Raw genomic sequence first — 23,390 nt, 5'->3', positions numbered from 1 at the left:
TATGAAGAGTTTGCAAGCAAACAATGTTTAGATTAAGTATTCATTGAAGGATCTTAAATAATAACCTCTGTTTTATCCATAATTATGCTTTATCCAGAGACAATAGATAGAAATAGAGACATCATCTTCAATTTAGAGAACTCTGTTTTTCAGATTCCTTGGAAAAGAGCGTCAGCTGCACTTGGCACAGCTGGGGGGAGGGTAGAAAATATGCTTGTCAATCATACATGTAATTTCTGGTGTTCAAACTGTTCCAGGGCCACTTTGGATCCCAAAGTACTTTAGATGAGCATCAGGACTGCTCTAGCTCATTACTTGCCATAAGACTCCATTTCAGCCCTCAGGGGTCTTTGTAACTTTTCTGCCACATTACTTTTTCCAGGCCATGTATGCAAACCACAAACTTCCCACATTCTGGAAGACTCTACAGAAGACCAAATCCACCCATCAACAAAACACAAAGCAATTGGAAAATGGTCAAGGAATTTGCATTCTAAAGGAAAAAAAGAGCGAAAGCATTTCCAAGTAACGGGGCCATCAGTCCCAGAGAAGACACTGCCATCTTTTGTAAAGCATTCAAATCCTTGAACTAAGGCAGAAAACTAGTGAAGAATGGAGGTTTGAGATCAATATATAGTAGATAACTCTTATGATTAATAAGACATGAAAATCAATTATAAACAATTAAAATATGTTAAAAGCTATGAATCAAGTTAATCAGGGCTGAGCAATGTGATTACTGGGGACAAATGATGGAAAATGAGACAGTACAAATTGACTAGAAAATGCAATAGTCTCCAAAAAATAGATTTTTTTAATTTTATATGAACAATAATGACATTTCAAAAAGGAATATGGGCATTCACTATTCATGATGGTATTTGAAGGAAATCAGGAAGTACTAAAATATATTCTTGACAACTGACTAAGTAGAACAAATTTTTAGAGTATGAGAAATTTTTGGTATTGTGAATCTCAGCAATGAGAGGGAGAGATTTGCTCTGAGGAAGTAAAAAGTGGAACAAAGAACTAAGAAGATGAGATTTTTAAAGGTATATAAGAGCTTCAGTCATCTAACTTAAACTGTGGAAAATGTTGGTGATTAGAGAATACGCAGTATGGGACTTCAGCATTAATAAGGGCAAATGATGTTTTAGTGGACTTATTTAATCTGTTTTCCAGGCACCTGTGCCTGGGCCAACAGAATTAATCATGAAATTTTCCTCCTGCATTGCACTGAACTCAGCTGACTGTGATTAAAGTTTTATTCTTTCTGTTGGGTTGGAAACTGTCTCTGAAACGTAATGATATAGAGTAACATGTTCATACAAATTACTAATGATTCCTTTATGTTGATCCAAGTATGTAAATAAGGATAACTGTTAACGAAGGTTTGGTTTACTTCATTACTGTATGTTTTTTCTGCTACAACAGTACATTATTTTAAATTCTTTGCCTCTCAGTGAGTTTTGACTTAACTAGGGGATTGTATTGAAGAAGCAGTTTCAGTTTCCTCATTCCTCTGATATTAATGAAAGCCAAAAAGCTAACCTCAATGACTAATACATGCCACTTGCCCTCTCCTCTCTAATGCTATCCTGGCACATTGCATTGTATTCATATTTTTTGTTTAATATTAATAAAAACATGGGATTTAGTCAGTGAGCGTTATAACAGATAGATTACTCCGCAGCACTGATTTTTTTTTTCCTTTCAGATCCTAAGGGGAGATATAGACAGTTAGCATTTGTGTGGTAAGAAGTACTGACTTATAAAGGTGATAAACATTAATGGCATGTGAAGACGTTCCCTACAGTTGGATTTTGCCATTATTTTCGTCACCAATGTAGCAGCAAGGTAAAAATCACTAACTGACAGCACTAATACCAATATTAGCAATGGTGAAGTCTGAAAGGCACTTGAAAGTGGGTAGAGGCTGGGGAATGACATTGGAAAACCAGAGTGAATTGGCAGCCACCATCTCAGCAGAAACTTTTCTTCCGTGTCTATAGAATGTGGAAGAATTTTACAAATTCTTTATTTTCCTTTTGTTGGATTAGGTAGAAAAAGCTTTTCTACCTGACTCTCTCAGGGATTAGAGAGTCATCAAAAGGTGTGGTGAGCTTTGTAAATGATGGTTAAGATTTCTTGAAATGGCTGCTTGAAATTACACATGTAGGTCTATATGGGTGAAATGAAATCATTGCAGTATGTAAATATCTACCCTTGACCAACTCTCACTAAAAGTCAGTTCACATACCTTTTTTGATAACCTTGTCTGCGTAAGTATAATATAAATTTTAGCTATATAGCATGACTATAAATGCATTATGATTATCCATCTGCATTTTAAAAAGTTATTAGTGGTTTTGAGAATCATCCTCTTTATGAATACTAGACACTCAAACCCGTTTGTCACCTCTTAAAATATGAGCTGCTCTTAATGGCTGACTATGCAGTTACAGTTATTAATATGTCCATGACTTAGGCAATTATCATAGCTGCTCTATCAGGAACCTCTCCAGATTAGACGCATGTTCACATAACACCAAAAAGAAATGGATATAAGGTTTGGAATCTGTTTCACATTTGCCATTTGAATGACTTATGATTAAGGTGTTTTATTTCAATTTTTTTCCTCCTTATTGAGACCCTAGAATGAATCATTATAACACTCTATGAGATTTAGTTATTAAGATGTCTGAAATCAGAGTTATTACTACCATCCTTTATGTGATCTTCTATTCAAAAGTCCAGTGCCAACACTGGAAATTTTCTTTCCATAGCATATATTCTAGCAAGAACTAAGGTATCACACTTTGAGATTGAAGTTCAACAAGAAATAAAAATTAATTTCATGAGCAGTTCTCCAGTTTTTCCTGTAATAATTACTCCTGTTTTGACACAACACCGCATAGATTAAATCATCACTAAATTTTTAAGTCAGATCTGTTTTCTATTTATAATATGAATGTTATCTCTCAAATTTTATACAAATTAGCCTTCAGGGAGCTATAACAGATTACATTTCAATCTATCTCAACTTGAAAAATTGGTTAGGCACATGCTTAAGTTTGTCCCTCGTCAGCAAAGTGTTTCAGCGCATGCTTAGGGCTCGGTGAGGACAGTGAGACATTAGTTATGGGCTAACAGCTACATTTGAAAGTTATGTTTGTGCCTGAGTACCTTGCAGAATAGAGGTGGACTTCTAAAGTGAATGAAGTAGAATTAAATGCATCTGTCATTCCCCTGGGTTGAAAACAGCATTTCCAGCTTGTGCAAGTTCCACATAAAGGAAAAGGAAGCCACAAAATAGACTCCTGTTCTCAGTAACCCATATAAACAAAATAAAAGTCCTCTAGTTTCATGCTGGAGTACACTAGATCTTTGAAATTACATTTCCCTTCAGCCCAATCTTCTTGCTAATTTACATGTACAGTTTATGTTCAGTAGCTGAAATAAAAAGATATACTTTATATTTAATGCTCTTTCAAGTTGGTATTCAAAAAAACAACAAGAAAAATTGAGACAGCATAAGGTCTGTTTTTAAATTTAACAAAATAACTTACAAAAGGACAACTTTGTTTTGACTGGAGAGTTTCTCCACGTGATTTAATCCTTCCAGATACTTTACTTTTTTTTCTTGTTTCAAGATAATGTTTTTTCTTTTTATCTACTGGGCAAGCTCCTCTTTTTCTTGTGGAAGAATGTCTCATCTCTGTTGCAATGGAGTTGTACAAGAATACATTTGCATTAAAAATACAATTTTTTCTGACAAGTTTTTTTTATCTGAAACAAACAAGAAAGTGCAGACCATTGCATGTGCCCTTTCTTCCCAGGTTAATTGTAATGAGTGACCTACTGAAATCTTCACAGAGCAGAACAGAACTTCATATAACTTAAAATGACAAAAAAATGCAAACTTCAAAATCAGTCACAAATTCAGACTGAAAAATCCATTCTTCTCTATTCTGTGACTGGATGTTACTGTGTAACAGTGACTTTCATGGATAGTTTTGCTAATTCAAAGCAAGGAAAATGAAAATTTCCATCAGCATGCCTTGTTTGGGGCACAGGACAGACATCTGACCAGTTCAGGTTCTGTCCCTGGCTCTTCTACAGACTTCCTGGCCATGCCATTCTGTTTCATTGTCTAAGTGTCTTTTTTTTTTCCATGAACTTACTTTAAAATAAAACAGCCTACCGATTCTACTAGTCCCCTTTTATACCTTCTCTGGAAGACACCAGTGTAATATAATTACAGGCTGCTTTGTAATATGCTTCAAAAAGTACATTGCAATGGCAGTAAGACACTGTCTGGCCAGCACAACCCAGCGTAGTTCACCAAAAGATTCAGGAGTGAGAGTCCAAGAGAGTAGCAAACTACTACTATTATACTCTGAGAATGAGACATATTAATATTATGTTCATTTCTTTGCTCTGCAGTAGTGTCAAGACTTGGAAAGCCCTTATGAAACTTGTGTCAGTGATTTATGTTAATGACGTTTTAAAGCCAAACTCATTACTAGTAAAATGTCATGCAACTCCTTTTCCTTCAGTGGCTTTTCGTTCATAGTAACAGAGAATATGGTCCACAATGTTCTTGAAACATGCTAAAATGACAGTTCATCGATATCTGAAAAACAGTTTCTTGATCCAAAAATCCAGGATTACTTTTCTGCCCTGGAGACTGACGATTAATTATTGTCCTAATCAGAGCACGTGTAACTCAAAACTTGACTTAGATTCAGACGTAGCCTTTGTTTCGAACTTCCTGCACTACTAACATCTGTTCCGTTCAGTAGAATTTTTCCATTTGGATCCTGAACAGCTCAGCCATCAGCTGTCTCTGGATCTTTTCCAGACTAATGCTGCCAGTAGCATGCCGTGTCCACCTCTCTGCACCTGTCTGCTCCTGCAGCCCAAAGTGAGCCGAACACGGAGGCAACGCCTGTTAGTGCAGAGCAAGGCATGGGCCATGGGCCTGAATGAGGTTTGCATAGCCCTGCGCTAGCAGGAGTTCACCAGGAGGGAGATGCGGCTCCTCTGAAGCCATTCATTGCTAACAGTCCCAGATGGTGATAAATCCCTGCGCAAGTCGTGGTCCAGTTTCTCTCCTGATCTGTATTATGATGTTGATAACCTCTGTACTTTAAAGTATACTATTATGATAATTTTGCCAGTGGTATTTACACAGCCTATTTGGAAAACGGGCAGTAAACCAAGATAAGATAAAGCCATCTTGGGGGGAAAAAACCCATTTGCTTCAGAGTGTGGAATTGGAAACCTCTGAAACAGCAGCTAACTAATTAACTGAGAGCAGGTAGTTTTTTTAAAATGTTGTAAATAAAATCTGGTAATTGCTGTCAGTTGGACCAGTGACCTAAAAGTTTGCACAACCTGACTCAGTTTCCCTTGTACTAGTGCACTTGCACTACCATCTTTCCTGCGTTATTCACTTGCATGATGGTAGTGTTCAAAAGCCCAGCTCATTATTGTATCCCTATTGTGCTGGCTACTGCACAAACACAATGTAGGGAGAAAATTTGGTTTTGGAGTGACCACTAACATATATATATATATATATATTTTCAATATATAAAATATGGTTAACTTTCTAAAATTATTTTACTAAGTGAATCTGTTGCAAATTCTTTAAGCATCAAGTAATTAGTACATTTGCAGCAGCAATTTGATGTTAATCCTTTAGCTTTAGAGTTCCTAATCCTTTTTTGACAAGTGTCCTTTAATTTTCCTTTGCAGCAGCTCTTCTCTCATTTTAAAAGCCTCCTTTAAGAGCTAACGTTAAATACGTTCATGAACTGATGAACAGTTCTACATAACGCTGCTAATGATTACTTTTATATTATGCTTATTATTCACTTGTCAAAGGCCTGAAATCATAGCCCAGATAAGAACATCAAACATCCAAATTGTAATGATATATTTTCTCACTTCTTGTTTGTTATAAACTACTGTCCAGTTCTCAGAAGTGAGGAGTGTTCGTGCCAATATTCATTAGAAATACGCTGAGTTTCCTTAGGTCAGGATACGTTTGCTTAGTGTAGATGCACTTTTTCTTTGTAAATAACAAGTTATGTTAGTGCAGAAACATCTGAGGTAAAACAAAATAAAAAAATTTCTAAAGCATACAGATGACATATAGGCCTGAATCTCTGTGACCTTTATGAAAATGAGAGAAGATATAAAATAAATGTGAGGGGTTCCAATTCTAATCTAATATCGTTTGTCTTGGTTTAAAGGATTCCTCAAAGCCCACGGCAACAGTGAGTTTTTTCTACTGTATTTGTTTAGAAACTTGTTTGGGAACAAAACAGAATGTTTTGAGGTTTTGAGGGTTAGGAAAGGGAAATTCTAAATTTTGCTTTAAGACGGTGAGTGCAAGGTGATTCAAAGTTTGATTAATCTATTTAGTAAAAAACAATTTATGTTTTTAATTAATGCCACTGTTCAGACTCTTGGCAGAAATTTTTTGGAGTAGACAAAGACGCTCCTTATAGTCCTTAATTTTAGTTTTTTTCAAGTTACTTCAACATATCAGGTGTGTTAACTCCTGTTTCCATGTCCTCTCTTTTTAAACAATAAATGGCAGAATAGTCTGGAAAATGTGTGTTACTACTAGCCTGCAGTAGCCTCTAGTGGCCTGAGGCAACTGGTTGTGTGTAAAATACAAATGCTGCTAGCACCCATGGCTTTTCTTTTGTAGCTACACAGAGGTTAAATATATATTTATATCTACTGTATTTCAGATAATACTTGGTCTGGGGCCGGTATAATGCAGGAGAAAAGAAAGTTTCGTGTACATTTTCAGCAGAGCAGCAAAACAAGTCTGAATTTGAATTTCTGTTTATCGTGTTTGAACATTAGCTACAAGGCCTATCCAGAAGGTATAGTCAGCATAACAGAGTGGATGTTAATTCTGCGTGAGAGTCCACGCTTGGTCATGGCTTTCAGGTCAACTGGTTTATATCTAGCTAGAATCTGAAAGATCCCCGAAACGCATTACTAATGGAAAAAAACACAAACTCCCTTTTATGCATTTTATTAAAAGTATTTAAAAAATTAAACCTAAGAAAATGCTGTCACAAGTGCTAGGCTACTGATCATAACAGCAAAATAAACATTGTCTAAAACAATACAAATCAGATTGTGAGGAAATCAATGAGCTGGTTTTAATACTAATTTAGAATTCAGTATTGGATTAGTACCAATGAGACTTATAAACTCTGAAGGGTGACTTATGAGCATGGGTGTTCACAGAGTTAGAACACCCGAAAAAATCATTTTAACTGGGTCAACCAAATGTAAATTGAAGATGACTGAGTATTTTTCTGCTGAAATCAAACTACTGTCTTATTTTTGAACCACAGAATCAGAACCAAATAGAAAGCTTCCACTCTTTAATTTATATTGCGATGGCTAACTCTTTCCTTCATTTTCCCATTGGTACAGATATTACATTATGGGTCTTAAAAGAACACTCTGATTAGTAGAAATACAATAGTTGACAGCTTTATATTTTTTAGAAATGTTAAACCCAGAACACAGGACCCATTTTACTGAGTATTTTTATTATATTTTTTCAAGAATACTTAAGCTTTTGTCTGACATCTTCCTTGTGTAGATGTTATAGGATCATTCAGACATACGTACATACAACACAATTTCACACTCTATAATCAAAGGATAAAAGCCTCATCCATCTCTCAGATAATAAAAAACATAAGACAAAAATAGTAAAAAGAAGAAAGATACAAAGCATAACCAGGTGTTGGCCAACATTCAAGATTGTAATCTCAGGATTCCTGATGACCTAGAACAATATTCAAGAAGCCAGAAAGTGCTGGTACAATGCTCTTAGCTAGTGGTCTTCTTTCAATAGAGAGAGACACTGGTCAAAGGCTAGGGAAGAATCTTTCTCGATAAAATTATTACTTTGTTCCAAGGTGATTTGGTCTTGGATTTCTGGAAATTCCATTTTCCTTCATACAGCTTGTTGAATTGAAAAGCAAAGCTTCTCCTCCTTAACCTTAATTCCTATGATTTAAGAGTATCTCTCTCTCTGTCTTATTGCATTTCCATCCAATCCCTTCGAATAAATCAAGTGTGAAACCTGGGACTATGCAACTCATTCCACTAAGATCTAAGATACATCATTCGTTATTTTTATTAACATGATAAGCTTTAAATTTTTTTCCTTTAAGCCAAGTTTTTCTCTGTAGAGTCACAAGCAAAAGTTAGAGGTTCCTTTGGTCATTTACAGTACCCTCATTAAGCACCTGCTTTGACTTGAACTCTAGAGAAGCTTCTCTCCCTCTACTGGAGGAATCTAGATCCCTCTGTACGGATCTAGAAAGTAATTTCTCACTTCTTCACCTAGCTGCCACAATTTTACAGAAATGCAACCTCAAGTTGCATTAAAATAACTGACTAAGAAGACCTGACAACAGCCAGTCACTCAGTAGGTGTCCACTGGTAAATTAAAACAAAGTATTAGCATTATGTAATCCAGCTGTCATAATTTGTCTCGCAAACAACATCATTAGATAATCTATATTTTGAAACAAATACAATCAAAGTTTTTGCATTTTATAAGAATTCACCATAGTAGCGAAAAGTTACTACCCATGGGGAAAAAGAAAGTGTGTGTCATATGAATTCTATGTTCCTATATAACTTGCTTGTTTTATAATTGTGAATTCCCCAGGGTTTATGTTGTAATTTTAAAAGAAAAGCAGATCTTAAGGGAAGAAGGAAAGGGAAATTATGCCAGGGTGCACTTTCATGATTACTTTCAACCAGTATAAATTCACACAGATACAAAATGGGATATCCCCACTCTCATTGCACATGCAATGTCTTTTCTACTGTCAGCACTCATCTTACAGAGCTTTGTGGGCAACCAGATCAGGTATTGATGCCGATGAAAACTATCTCTTTTTCATTTCTTGGATTAATTTTCATTCTTTCTTTTGGATCCCTGGGCAATCACAAAAACACAAGTGTTTACAGAAGAAAAGTAGCAGCGTTATGCAACTGAAGGACAAGACAGAACTGTCCCTTTTGACAGAAGCATGGACTTGGGTCAATTTTAATAGAGAATGAAAATATTCCCTTGGTTAAGAGAAGTATAAACAGGATTTAATCATCTGATGAGAATCCATCAATGTCCATGTTTACATGAGGAAACATACCAGTATAGCTACTGCAGAATAAACTGTTCTGGAAGAGTTAACTATATGGCCTTCTTGTTCCAAAGTAGAAATCACTGTCATCTTAGAAGAGTTACTCTAGAATATTATAAATTTTTAATATAGCATCTCCATGGAAAATTATTCCAGAACAATTGTGTTAGCCACTTTCCCCAGAAGACAAGAGATAGAAGTATTGTTTGGCTCATAAGGAGTACTAAGAACATACTCAGCATTGATTTCCGTCTTGGATGGGTTGCAAAAATCAGGCTGTTTACATAGTGTAGAGAGGGTATACAGGCATTTTCTTGCTTAACACTTGATAACCTGCCTTTGCTCTTTTGTGTTCTGCTGTATTGTAGATGCTCAGTCTAATTGTTTGAGAGGGGAATCAAATGTAGTCTGATTCTTAAGAATCCTGGGAACAGGTACAGTGATTTAGTATTACATATAAAACCATTAATGCAGCTGCACACCTCAGTAGAGCTGTAGTTCCCAATTTATAATCCTTCTTAAGACTGGAATAGACTAACCCAAACGCGTGTGCACCTCAGTGCTCAGATTTTCAAGTTGCTCTGTTACTCATTAGCGTTATGTGAAGTAAAGGGCAAAGCAGTCTGGATAGTATAAAACACACACTTCACCACTGGAACATTGCCCAGTGTTTCAATCAAATTCAGTCAAGCCGTTTTGAGTTAAAAATAATTCAGCTTGTTTTCTTTTCTCTTTCTTTTTGTGTATTTCTTGGGCCTTCTTAGACTCAGAAACAAAAGTGATGAAAACACTAGGATGGATCTTTGTCTGATGGCATACAGGAATTTGTAGAAATTATTTTAACTTTTTTTGACACAAGAAAGGCTGGAATGTGTGGTCCCTGGATTCCCTTGGAACTGGGTATAACTCAGACTTATCTGCTAGATAGCATGTCTGGTTTAATTAGGAGGAAAATTGTATGTTTAGAAATTGTGAAAAATACAGTATTTCCACCTCCTCTGATTTTCTAGCAAGCGTTGAGGCAGTGGCTGTTTTTTCAGAAGTAACTTAGCTTTCATTTGAAAACTTACAAAGCAAAGTTCTAGATCCTACACTTGGAAGATGTGATTGGAAAGCTTGGAAAATGTGATTACCCATTGATAAAAACTAATAGGTTTTTAAGATAATTCAAAAAGAACAACTGAAGAAAAAAACACCACTTTGATGCCTGGCTCACATTTTTATTATTTTTAATATTTGGGATTGGCAGAAGTAGGAAGAGAAATCTACAAAGAGGATGGGATTAAATATGTCCCAGGTGTCCTCAGCTCCAAATGGTTGATCTAAATATATCTCTGATACTCACAAGCAGTGACAGGATGATCCTGTTGTAAAAGCACAACTATGTCCCATAGCACTGGGAAACTGGAGCACTGGATTTTATTCTGCTTCTCATCTTTAAAAATCAAGCTAGGCATTTTCCACAGTGGTGTACACTCTCCAGCTGAAGACAACGATCTCTCAGGAAAAGTTAGTCCTTTATCTTTGCATGTCTCAGTTTCCATATACATAAAAGAGATATAATCATAATCCTTTCCATTTCTGGGCTAGTACTGCCTGTCTATTTTTAATGCATAATATATAAGTTGTGTGGACACTTTATAACCAAATATGACAGTGACTCTTTAATCAGGATTGTGAATTTATTTCATAAAAACTAAGTATCATGGAACTCTGCTGTGACAAATAAATGTGTATAATCGTAACAAGGGTAGAAGGAATTGTGACAGTGACTGAACTGTGTAACTCAAGTTGACTTTCATAACTCGTGCTGCAGAACCTTAACTTTAGGTAGTATTTTCATAAGGTCTGTAACTTCCGATTTTGTTTTATTTGTTTTAGAATTGTGTAAGTTGAATGTTCTGAGAAATTACAGCGAATCAGCAGTGGAACCAAGAGTTCCATTTATAATGTATGAAAAGTTAATAAATGATTAGTGGATGTTTTAATAAATAATTATAGCTTGTTTATAAAAGGGTCAAATGTGACTTATAATTATCTTTATCACTTTCTACTGATGTACGTGGAACCATCTGCAACCATCTATAATCACCACAAAACCTGCAAGGTCTTGCAATATGGGTTAAAGAATCTATTAACCACTTGTTAACCCTCTATAAACCATTTCAAATGGATTCTTAATGTGAAGTGTGACTAACTTAAGCTCCAGGTTCTGATTTTAAGCTCTAGACTGTGGACTGTCTTATGTTGACAGTGTCTCTTTAAGACCAATATGTCACCCTAGATATAGAGCTGTGACTTTTTCTTTGTGATTTTGTGCCTTACATCGTTATTTGTGTACTGCCTGTTTTCCCTCTTCCAGCTATATGGGAAGTGATGCTTCAACAAATAATGGACAACATTCACAGCAGGAGACTTCATGGTTTTATTATAAGCCCTTGGTTACATCTGTAACATGTCAAGAGCAGTGGTTAACCACCAGCTCCACCATTATTTCTTCAAAACAACTGAAATGCACTATAATGAACTATTGAACATATTGCCCTCTTTTTTACTTTTGTTACTGACAGCTCATTATATATAAACATATGCTGGTCAGATATTTTGTGTTAAATGCCTACTATCTCTCCTTTTCTGCTCTTTAGAATTTCTTCCTTATTGGCACGTTTGCCGCCCAGCAAGTGCAGTGGTACTCACGCAGTCTAGAGCTCAACACCAGCCAAGTGCTTTAGTGTGAAATGTGTGTACGTGAGTGGAGGGAGCGGTGGGAAATCCCTGGACCAGCACGTCGTGTGCCAAATTCATCCTGGGAGGAGAAGCTTGTGAATGAATGATGAGCTCAAATACAGGGTTAAGCAACTGTGCTGTAACTTCTTAACAGAGACATTTGAATCTCAAGCTGTTTGTCTCAGTTTGAAATGAACACACAGAAATATTCAAACATTTAAGGAATGCAGAGTTGGCTCAGGACTCAGCACTGTTACTTTTGGTATTACACTGGTGGTTAGTAGTAATTCAGGACAACTTACAGGTTATTGTACCACTCCAGCGATCACTCCCAGGCAGACTAGTTTCAAACCAACTGTGCCTGCAAGCACGGCCTCGTGGGACCACTGCTGTAATTAAACAAAACCTCTCGTATCTATGCAGTAGTGTGTGCTAGTAGTTTTCACTTCAGAGTTAACTGAGGGAGGCATTCTTTGTGGCAACTGCATTTCATCAGTGCTGTTGGTCAGTGCCGACTTCTCTGAGATGCACTGGTTTAAGTGTCAATGCTGTATTCTCTGGTCTCCTTTCTTGCTAGGGCAGGCACTATAAATTAGACAATAGTGGTTTTCTCTGTGTGATACTTGTTTAATCCCGCAGATTGTTCTTTTACTTCGCTACCTGTAGACTACGGATACTATCTGAGTTATTTTAAATACTCTCATTCATAATATATTTCAGTAGCAGCTGGAGGAAGGAAAATGAAGTTATTTTAAAATCTCTAGTATAGTTAGCGTTATCATGACTGAAAGAGCTTCTGTGTGTTTACATATGTGAACTGAGTTGATATGTTGATTGAATTCCTGCTATACAGATATCAACATTATAAAAATTGTGATGGTGACTGACAGCAGCTAATGTGCTTTTGATTGTCAGTTGTTGGAAGAAAGTGGTTGGTAATCAAATGGATGGGAAAATTTTGTACTCAATTCTTTGCATTTTCTTCTTAGTTCAGATTTGCAGTATGCAAGAGTACGGCATTTTATAAGACTATTTGTTCTATGCACAGGACTTTTTCACTGAAACATTGGGACCAGGGGTAGATAGATGGCTGATGTTTGAGAGACTGCACAACCCTAAATTTCTTTTACCAGCAGGGAAATGAGCTCCTATGTGTTAACATGCTTTTTTTCCCCCTGTTGCCTATAGAACTGATGCAAAGTGGTGAAATCTACCAGCTGTGTTGGTATCATCGATGTTTTTCTTATTCCACCACTGTCATGAGTTATTTTTACACTCTGCTTCTACTACACAAATGTCAAAGTCAGTGTTGACTGACTGTTGTACATTAATACTAGCAGCTTATAGTTTCATTGTTATTATATTGCTATAATACCGTCACTAATACCACTTGAGCTTAAAATTACTAATTGTACTAGTAAAATATACGTCTGCTGATACTTATGGCTGGGTGCAAATTTGAAAAGATTGTGCAAATTTGAAAAGATCCTGCAAATTTAGAGCTAAAATTCTTCAGGGCAGATTTATAACTAGCTAAACTTGTGCCTCAGTAGCTTTAAGGATTTTTCCAAATATGAAGCTTTTGATTTTAAACCAGAGAATGCTTTCATCGCTGTGCGAAACACTAGCCTAGCCACTTGAAAACAGTGAACTCCACCGTAAAAGAAGGGGCCTGCTTTTCTGACATGCTGAGCACCTTCCCCTCTCACCGTCTTTTAGGAATCTGAGTGGGACTTGAATGACACATCGGTCTGTGCAGTCTCTCTGCACAGGTGTGAATTTTGACCAAAGTGCTGAGAATTTGCCCAAATTGCTTTGCAGTTAGGACAGACATTTGTCTGGAATCTACTTCAAGAGAAGGAAAATTGTCTGCACAGCTAGTACATCGAGATAATTTTACTTTTAAAATGATAGTCACAGCTTACATATTTGAGATAATAGATGCAGCACTGCCCTGCAGCAAAGCCTTAGTCTGGATATCATGTGATTATTATATTAGGAATATATCCTGCTTAAAAATAGAAATGGCTGCTGCACCAGTTTGGTAGTAAAGAAGTAAAAGTCATTATTAATATGCATGTTTATCATACAATTTTCAGTCAATTAAGTTTCACTAATCAAATCCACATGACTTGAACCCACATACCACACCCCTTTAAGTGAGTATTAGCATATTTAAAGAGCCAAAAATCCTGATGAGTATTTGCACTGCGTTTGCTCAGGAATGTAATGGAAACTGGGTGAAAGAGCAAGAAAGAGACTGCTCGAAAGGATGGCTATGTTTTGGCAGATGCTAATGGGTAGCTGTCTTTAAAATTCCCATGGAAATTCAGAGAAATGAAAGATGCTAGTCTCACTATCCTGGCAAAACTGCAGTTAGGTGAATTGTGTCCTACCTGTTTAAATTTCTCTTGAAATGGGTCTCGGGAGTGAATGTATCCTTAGTGATATCATTCTTATGAAAACTAGACTGTCACTGGGAAATGTACAAAATTTTGATAAAATAAGTAATCTTCATTCTGAATAGTCTTTGTTCAGATATTTGTCTGTTCCAGAGGCAAACCAAGTGTAGGATGAACTGGCATTAGAACAGAAATCACAGTGTACTATGAGACGTACAAGGCACTGCACTGTTTTCAAAGCTGCATCTCTGCCATTGGTTGCACTACTGGTTGCACTACCAGCTGTGGGATTTCAGCACTGCGCCTGCTCTAATAGTATTGACACATTTTTACATCTCTGAAGCAACATAAAGAGGTGTAGTGGAAATTGTGATGTTCCTGGTTTGGTCCTTCTTGACTCTCAAAACTAAATGAAATCTCTTGTCCTACCTAGATCATTTTATTCCCCATTTTATCCCACTGCTAGTGCCTGAAAGTCAACAGAAAACCCTTAAATGAATTGCAGACAGGTCCTGGGTAGTGGAATACAGAATTATGTCCAAATCGGAAAAAAAAAAAAACCACAACCATCAACAACAAAAAAACCCACTTCTTAAAGAGTAAAAACAAAATAGGAGAATATATTAATCTCCATGAGTTTTTGGCCTAATAATTGTTCTAAAACAATTCCACAAACATTCCCCTTCCTCTTATTTCCACGCCCTTTGCTGACATAAATTCAATTTATTTAGCAAGCTGATACTGTAACATGCTATCAAAAGCTATGCTGAATGATAGCTTCTGGAAGTTATCAGTCACCTGATAAAAGAAAACTGAAAGAATCCAGTCTTGAAAAATAGATTTCTACCACCAAGAGAACAATGTTTTCTTTCTTTTGCTGTCTTCTTTTTTACCCTGGTACCTGCCTCATCCTAGTGCAGCTGTGACTGAGAAAATGATAACTGTTTGAAAAGATGCACACTGTAAGATTTGTTTTCCAGCTTCTGACCCCTCACTCCTCCTGGAACAGGCAGACTTTGGACAGGAGCATTGCTCCTGAAACCCCAGGCCGCCACAGGTGGGCAGCAGGCAGTCAAAATGACCAGCGTCAGGATGTAGAAGCCAGAGAAAGGCAGATGGGACAAAACTTAACTAAGAATTCTAGTCAACCCTAAGGTCCCTTTCAGTTTAGCATCTGATCCGAAATCCACCTGCATCACAGAAGTCTTCCAATTGCAAGGGGATTTGAGTCAGGGTCAGGCGAATAAATACGACTGAGGCCCAGCAGTTTTTGGGAGAAGATATAGCCAGGTGCTCTGGTAGAGCTGCTGGTGTACAGTCTGTCTAGCAACAATTAATTTGGTTGCAAGATGAATGGACCTAATTTCGGGATGAGGGACAAGTTGCACTCAGCCCCAGCTTGGCCAAAGGGTGTGTTTTTTAAACCAGATCAAACAGCCCTTCGAACAGTTCCAGGGAAACAAATAGATTAAAGGGAACCTGTGTCATTTGGGTGAGACGGATGTATATGGAGAGAAAGGGAACTGGAGGGGGATATTTTCAAGGAAGACATTATCACTTTCCAAATGCGGTTCAGTGCCTGAGAATAGTATGTTTTCAAGCAGCCGTTCCATAAATTCCATCTTTTTCCCCTATGAAACTAAAGCTTTATAATAAACATTGCAAATGGATGAAATAAGAAATAATTATTTTTAATATCATCTTTATTTCCAGCTGACTCACTGGTATAATGGTACATACAAAGTAGGTAAACTCACCTGCTGGTGTTCCAGATTGGGACTGAGAACGGGTGAAATCTGTGATACCTAAATTTGAAGTGGGTAAATGGATATCACATTACTGGGCTGAACCTTCAGCCTAGACTCAACTTTTTAAAGTTTGAGCCAGTTTTTTCTCCCTCAAATTCATGCAGCACTGTCCTTTTGCTTTAGGCCAGAGTAGACATGAGAGAATTAAAAAATCGCTGAGGAATGACATTTGAGCATGGTTGGAGGTGCAGAAACTGCCCCAAATCTTCTCTTGTGAACTTGCCTCTGAGATTTCTAGATTTAATTTCCAGCTCTAATTTTCCAGCTTTTTTTCTGTTAAGTAGCTGAAAATGGAAGTTGCTAATCTGAACCGGACTTGCCCATTGAAAATTTGCTGCTTGGCTTTTCAAAGTCAAGCACAAATCTTCTTAAGGCAGCAGGAAAGCAAATAGATTTATTTGTTTACAAACTTCACTTCTCCAGCAAACAGTAGCTACAACAAATTGTTCAATCCAGGATATAATAAAATCTGGTAATTTTTCAAGCAAAAGCCTTTCCTTTTTTCCAGCAGTTAAAGTCCTGGCATGCAGTGCTCATTGTTTAACAAAGGGAAATATCCAGCTCTTCTCTTCTGCTTCTGTGTGGTCTGTCAGATACTTATCTGAAGAAAAGTGAATTGCAACTTGCTGCTGAGCCACAACATGGACATACTGCACCCCTTGGGAGGGATTATATGTATTCAAACCAGAGAGAATATCCTGCATTGCTTTTTCCCCTCCCATGTGACAACTCTGCTTTCTAAATACAAGAAACTGTTCGAAGCAGACTAGCTGTGGAGGCTGCTTTGATGTCCTGCCACCACACTGAGCTGTGGAAAGCCTTCTTGTTGTCTTATGTAGGGAGCAGTTGAGGATATCAAAGGGAAGATGGGATGTTAAATTTTTATTGATGAATGTTTAATAGTCTGTGTTGTAAGCTGTCATGAGTAATGCAGTAAAAGGATTCATTCTGAATCTCGCTGTTTGCCCATACAGTGCCTGAAAGTGATTAGTCTTTAAAGAGTACAAAACTTTTTTTTTTTTCTCCAGCAATTTATTTTCTGCAGCAGATTAAAAGAAATCTATCATGATACTTAGGAGAGAGTCAAGTGGGCCCATAAGGTTAATACACCAGCCTCTCAGCTTGAGACCTGAGTTTGAATCAGGTTTACAGCAAAGAAAGCAATGAATTTAGCAGTTTTCTGAAAGCCCACTAATGTGACAAGTTTGGCCACGTCCCACTGGGCTTAGGGTCATGCATCTCATGAGGTGCAACTTTATACCTCGTAAAACATGAAGTATGTTAATTGAGCAATGTGCAGCAACACTGGGCACAGTCCCAAGGATACAGCCAGAAGATAGCTGAGGAGCGATCTGTTCGTATTCCCCCCTCCCCCCCAAAAAAAACCCAAATAACCCTATTTTCCTACCTCCTGGAATACAAAAGTTTTAAAATAAATGTAAACAAAAACATTTTAAGACCAATGCTCTCTCGTTCCCCACTCCCCACTGAAAAAATTGTGCTCAATATAACATCTAACACACACTTTGAAAATAAACCTATGCCAATATAAGGGAAATTCTGGGGAACAGGGTGGGATTTCATATTGTTATAGGTTAGTCCTGTAACAGGACTTTTGTTAGTCCTGTAACAGGACTATTGTTATAGGTTAATCCTCTAAATGCTTCTAGAGACACAGAGTAATCCAGACATGCTCCTGGAAAAACAGAGTGTGCACAAGGGCTGAGAGAAAGGGAATAGAGGGAGAAGGAGAGGTGAAATCAATACAGGAGATTGCATGGCTGGTACATGTTTCATCACCTTGCCAGGTAATTATGAACAGATAGTATGGGCCTGATAGGTCTGAGTGATGCTTGATAAAGCTTCAGGAAACAAGTAGTTTTCTTTTCTTATATTAAATGTGATTCAAGAACAAGGTTTGGTTAAACATGAGCTCTAAGCAACTATGGTTTAAGACACTTTAATTTACAAAGTTTTAGTGAAGTACAAATGCAATTGTGAGAAGGGTGCCAAATAAAACAGCCTTAGGTTCAGGCTCGTAGTGTATTTTGTTGAACTCTATTGAACATATAAAAAAGCTAATATCATCCTTTAACTGCTGCCCTGTTCAGTAGAGAGCAGTTTTTTGGATGAGGAAAAAAGATTATTATCCTTTATGATCCCTAATCAACCCTTGACCACAGCTAATTTAGTGACATTTGACAGCATGAGAAGCATTTGCATGCTGTGAATCCATATTTATCCACTAAGAAATGGAATGAGGTACTCCGCTCATGCCCTTCTGGATTTCTGAGCAACCATCAGATAGATAATGATTTTTATTTGCTACCATCTGAGCTGGTGATGAAAAGCTTTCTCAGTTTGAGGTCATGTTAGCAATAGGTTAACCTCCTAACTACTGTCACTGTCACGATGTTTTTTTAAAGTTCATTTTTTCTCTTAGTCGTCCTAAAAAAAGAACATGAAACAATGATTTTTTAAGCCAGAAAAACTCTGGCTTAAACAAAAAAAATCTAATGGCCATGCAAATCTGCGGACACAAACTGGTGAGGAAGGAGAATTTTGCATGTGTGTGTCATTTATGAGGTGTGTGGGGATAAACTTAAGCACAGGGATACGTATGTGCCTGTGTCCTACATACCCACAATCTCTGGTTTACGCATCTGTGCAAAAGCACGTGACTGAAAATCTGCACCGTCTCTTTGTTGTCTGTGTACTGATTAAAGGCAGATGGAGTTTCCTTTACTTGGAATAAATACTTCTGGTTTCTGTTTTATTTTCGCTTTTTAAGAGAGACTTTGTTTGCATAAAGAAATCTTCAGTAGAGCATGATTTAACAGTCTACTCTTCAAAAAACAGCGAGGTTTACAAAGGCACCTTGAAAGGCAGACTTAGAAGGGTGATAAATACTTAGGTGGACCCAAAGATTAACTGAATACAGTTCTCAGTCTCAATTACAGAAGGCTGTAGTGGGAAGAGATGACAGGATTTTCCCAAAATATTGTTTGGGATTAGAAGACCCATGGGGATCTTGTCTTGGATGACAGGCTGTTAAAGTCTACGTAGAAAGTGCATAATTTTCATTACTTTCCAAAATACATGCTTCGCTACATCTCTGATTTTTTTCATTCTCTGCAGATCCGTGACAAAGTGTCTCACAGTTCAGTGGTGAATCAAGGGGAAACAAAGAGCTAATTAAATTATCATGAATTATTTTCTGTAAATTATATATGTTATAACAGTGCTTTGGTGTAGGCATCAAATCTTATCTTAATATATGTTTATTTAAAGTCAATCTATATAAACAGTGGGAATATTATTATTACTAATTTTTAAAAAATTAATGTTTTCATAATAATGCTTTCTGACTCCCTCTCTCAATAACAAGGGCAAGCACTGCGAAGTGGCTCCCTGATCTTTGAGAATCCAACTGGAAATTAGAAAAAGGCCTAAGAACATTATCTCATTGGGATCTTTCTCAAGCAGAGCAAGTAAGCATCAGCCAGAATACTTCTCAATAGAATAATTGAGCTTTTCCAATGCATGTCAGATAAGGATGATCAAAAACTTTTGTTTCAAAAATCATTTTGGGTTTGAAATTATTTTGGACTGGAAAATATTTAAGCAAATGTTCCAGAAGAAAAAAGTCTCATTTCACAAAAATCTATCCATCCTTCCAAAAAATTGTATTTTGGTATTTCTAGCTTGGTTACCTTAGTTTGCTATTCTCCTCTCTGGGTGGGATTCTCTGTCTGAAGCGTATCACCCGTGCCCAAGACTGACATGGTAAGGTAGCACAGGGGCTGAGCAAGAGAGGAACCTGTCAGTATCATGGCAGCTTCTGTCACAGAAGCAAGACTTTTCTTTTGCAAGGCCTGTGATTCTTAAGTTTACTTTGATTTAGTGCTTGTCTTTTAGTTTTCTGGTGTACAGAACTTAAAAAAATGCTCAGAACTTTTTAGCTGCTTTCCAAATTATTACTCCATTTTCTTGAATGAGAGCTAGGCTGTTGGGTTATCTTTACCATCCAGGCTTTGTCTAAAGCTATGGTGTTATCATATGCTAATCATTCCAGTATATTCACACTACCTAGTGTGGAGCAGTCAGTGAATATTTTATCATACACTCAGTTGCCTTAGGCCTTTAAAACATTTTTAGATTTAGGAACCACATTCCTTTTCTCAGCTTTTAAGCAATGCCATACATGGCCATGAAATGAAAGGTGGGTAGGTGCTGAACTCATCTGGGAGTCTGGTCCCAGATGTTTTTATATGCTGCATATTAGCTACAACTTTCTTCACAGTTCATATTGACTCTACTGCACTTCACTGCAATCTGTTTTAAAGACACAAACATTCCTTATTTCTCAAGAAGTTTTAAGTGATGCACTGAAAAATAAATGGTTGGATCTAAGTCTGTCAATTATTATATGCTGCTTAGTCTTTTATTTGCAATAACTATATATTAAACATCATGCAGGATCATATAAAGTAAGCCTGTAGCTAACCTTGATGGACAAGAACAGTGCCCTTGCAAGCACATCCCAGAATGATCAGTTGCCTTTGGCACTCCTCCTGCTTTAAGGGTAGTGGTTTTGTTACTCCTGAGAACTCCGTATGTTGATGGTGTCAACAATAAAGTCTTCATGAAAGAACTTCTGCAACTTCAAAGTGCAGCTCCTTGGCCCTTGCCTTGCTGGAAAATTATTCCCTTCCTTTCTTAATTTTAACTCTGACCGTGAGTTTAAATTCTTGGTTACAAGAGTCCACTGGACAACATTGCCCCTTAACACCTGATTGCCAGTGCCTTTATTAGTAAGTGAGTGTTCTTCCTGCCTACAGATCTCCACAGGAGTTACTGAAAATACTCAGCTGCTTAGGAACCAAACAAGCAGAAGTCAGGCCCACAGTCTCCATCCAATTCTGTCACGGGATAACATTTCTCTCATTCCAGAGAGATCACTTCCCATTTCACAGAACTAGTTATGGCACAACAGCAGAGAAATATTTTTCTGGGCACAAGTGGAAGAGAGTATAATTCTGCTGTTTTCTGCTTTTTGTATATTCATTTGCAGACATCAAGGCTCCTCTTCAGGGTGGTCATTTAAATCTCTGTTCGTCTTTAAGGAAAGATGTAAACTGAGACAGCAAAACTCAAAGATTTCTGTTGAACAGGACTAAATGTTTTATATCAAAGCCCTTGTTGTTCAGTCTCACTCTCACACCTAGTGGCACTAGTCTTATACAGAAATTAGGCACAAAAATAAATATTTCTTAGGGTTAGGACCTACATACATAGTCCTCTCAAAGGGCTGTTCACCCACTGGAAAAAAAAGTAGAAAAAGATGTCATAGAACATAATAATTAGAGGAAAAAGAGTGGTTTTCCTTTTATTTGCCTGGTTTGCTAATGAAAGGCTATGTTTAAAGACAACAGTGTGCTTCAATTAGGTATGAGCATTGTTTAAAGCTTTTTTTTTGCTATGTGTATGTGTGTGTGCCAAGCAAATTTTAACTGCATGTATAGGAGTGCTTTTAAGCAGTTTCTAAAGTTAATGAAATAATTGATTTCAGTCATTAGAGCAAAATCTGATAACATTTTAGATGTGTGGGTGAGCCTCAATATTGACTAGAAAAAATATTTTAAATTTGTAAAAAGGAAAACAAAAAGGTGGTAGTTTTTAGGTTACTGCAGGAGGTTTCATTGCCTTGTCCAAGTCTACGTCTACAAGTACAGCATGCGAAGATGACTAACATCAAGGGCTGCAGAGGGAGTAATGTCTCTCATACAGCGCACATCCAAATTATAGTAGTACGTACTGTCTACGGGAAGCACAGGCATGTGAGCTGGTGTGGGGATGTTCCATTGGTTTCAATAAAAATATAGGTGGTTTTACCAAGCTCAGATTTTCCAGGACAGCTCAGAGGGTGACAGCTAAAGATCTAAGGGCCTCTGCAGTCAGTATCACCGGGTCTTATAATGTTTATGCATCCTGCCTTGCACACATCCACAGCACAGCGGACTCTGGCCTTAGATTTACAACAGGTGAGGATGTGGTCTGGGCCTCCTAACTGCTCACAACCATTTAGTAATTGCATATATAAAAGGAAAATTTAAGGAAGAGAAATGTCTTTTGAAGTAAGGAATTCTGCTGACACTACAGATTCTGAAAGCACAGTGTGCTCAGTGAAAGTACTTGAACCTTGAAATAGAAATACAGACCTCTTAATTAATCTCTCTGTTATTCTATAAAGTGCAAAGAAAACTAATACAAAGAATTTTCCTGTTAATTACAAATGGAATCTGAGTGTGTTCGAGTGTGTGATGGGGAGGAGAATGTTGGACCAGGGCAACACAATATTACACTTCCCACATAATTATGTAGGAGGGGTAGGTTTATTAGGCTGCAGTAATCCATTATTTATGCGGGTGGAATCTTTATTAGAAAACTACCTTTTAACATGGCTCTTGTTCAAGTTGTAGCAGAATATCTAATCTAAATCTGTTCTTTCATGAATGTATATATAGGTTTGAATTATTTTCCTTAAGGAGAAATTTGCCATACAAAAAAAGTGGCATGCACTTTCTTTAATCTTCGCTGTTATGGATTTAGTTGTGCTGGATCATTTTTCAATTGCTTAAAATGTTAAAATTGCTTCCTTTTAAGGTGCTACTGTTAAGTCTGGGAAACATAATTAAGGGCATCTCCTTTGTTTTGTTGGTCAACATATGGAGGCATTGTTCACTTTCTTTCTTTTTATGTTGCCTAGCTGTGCGTTGTAGCACAAAAGGAGGATTTTCTTGCTGCCCTCAAGCCACCTCTCATCTTCTCCAAGGTAAAAGTGGTAGGTCAGTGAAAGAGGTCCACTGGCTCTCTCTAGTTTGTGGGTCATCATTTAGTCCTAATGGTCACGCTGACACTGACTGGGGGTCTCCACCAGTGATTTTTCCCTGAGCTGCAGCACCCTTGCAAATTCACACTTCAAACTTTTAGGACAACTACCTACCCAAAATGAATCCCATCTGCATATCACATGGGTAGACAAACCTTTCAACGGCTAAGTTCTTCTGCCTCAGCAAGGCCCTTCTAGGATTCACCTCTACTTCACTCATCTTCCTAATACATGATTCGTGACATCTAAAAGTCCCTGCTCACTTTTATGGCTCATTTTTCTGCACTGATTTACCCTCCCAAAAAGGGCACTCAAACAGATGTTTTTCAGGAACATACGGGTGCCCTGTGCCACT

The sequence above is a fragment of the Calonectris borealis genome, chromosome 7 (genome assembly GCF_964195595.1).
Source record: "Calonectris borealis chromosome 7, bCalBor7.hap1.2, whole genome shotgun sequence".
In the NCBI taxonomy this organism is placed as follows: domain Eukaryota; kingdom Metazoa; phylum Chordata; class Aves; order Procellariiformes; family Procellariidae; genus Calonectris; species Calonectris borealis.
The sequence above is the reverse complement of the archived record's forward strand: the minus strand, read 5'-3'. Positions refer to the sequence as shown.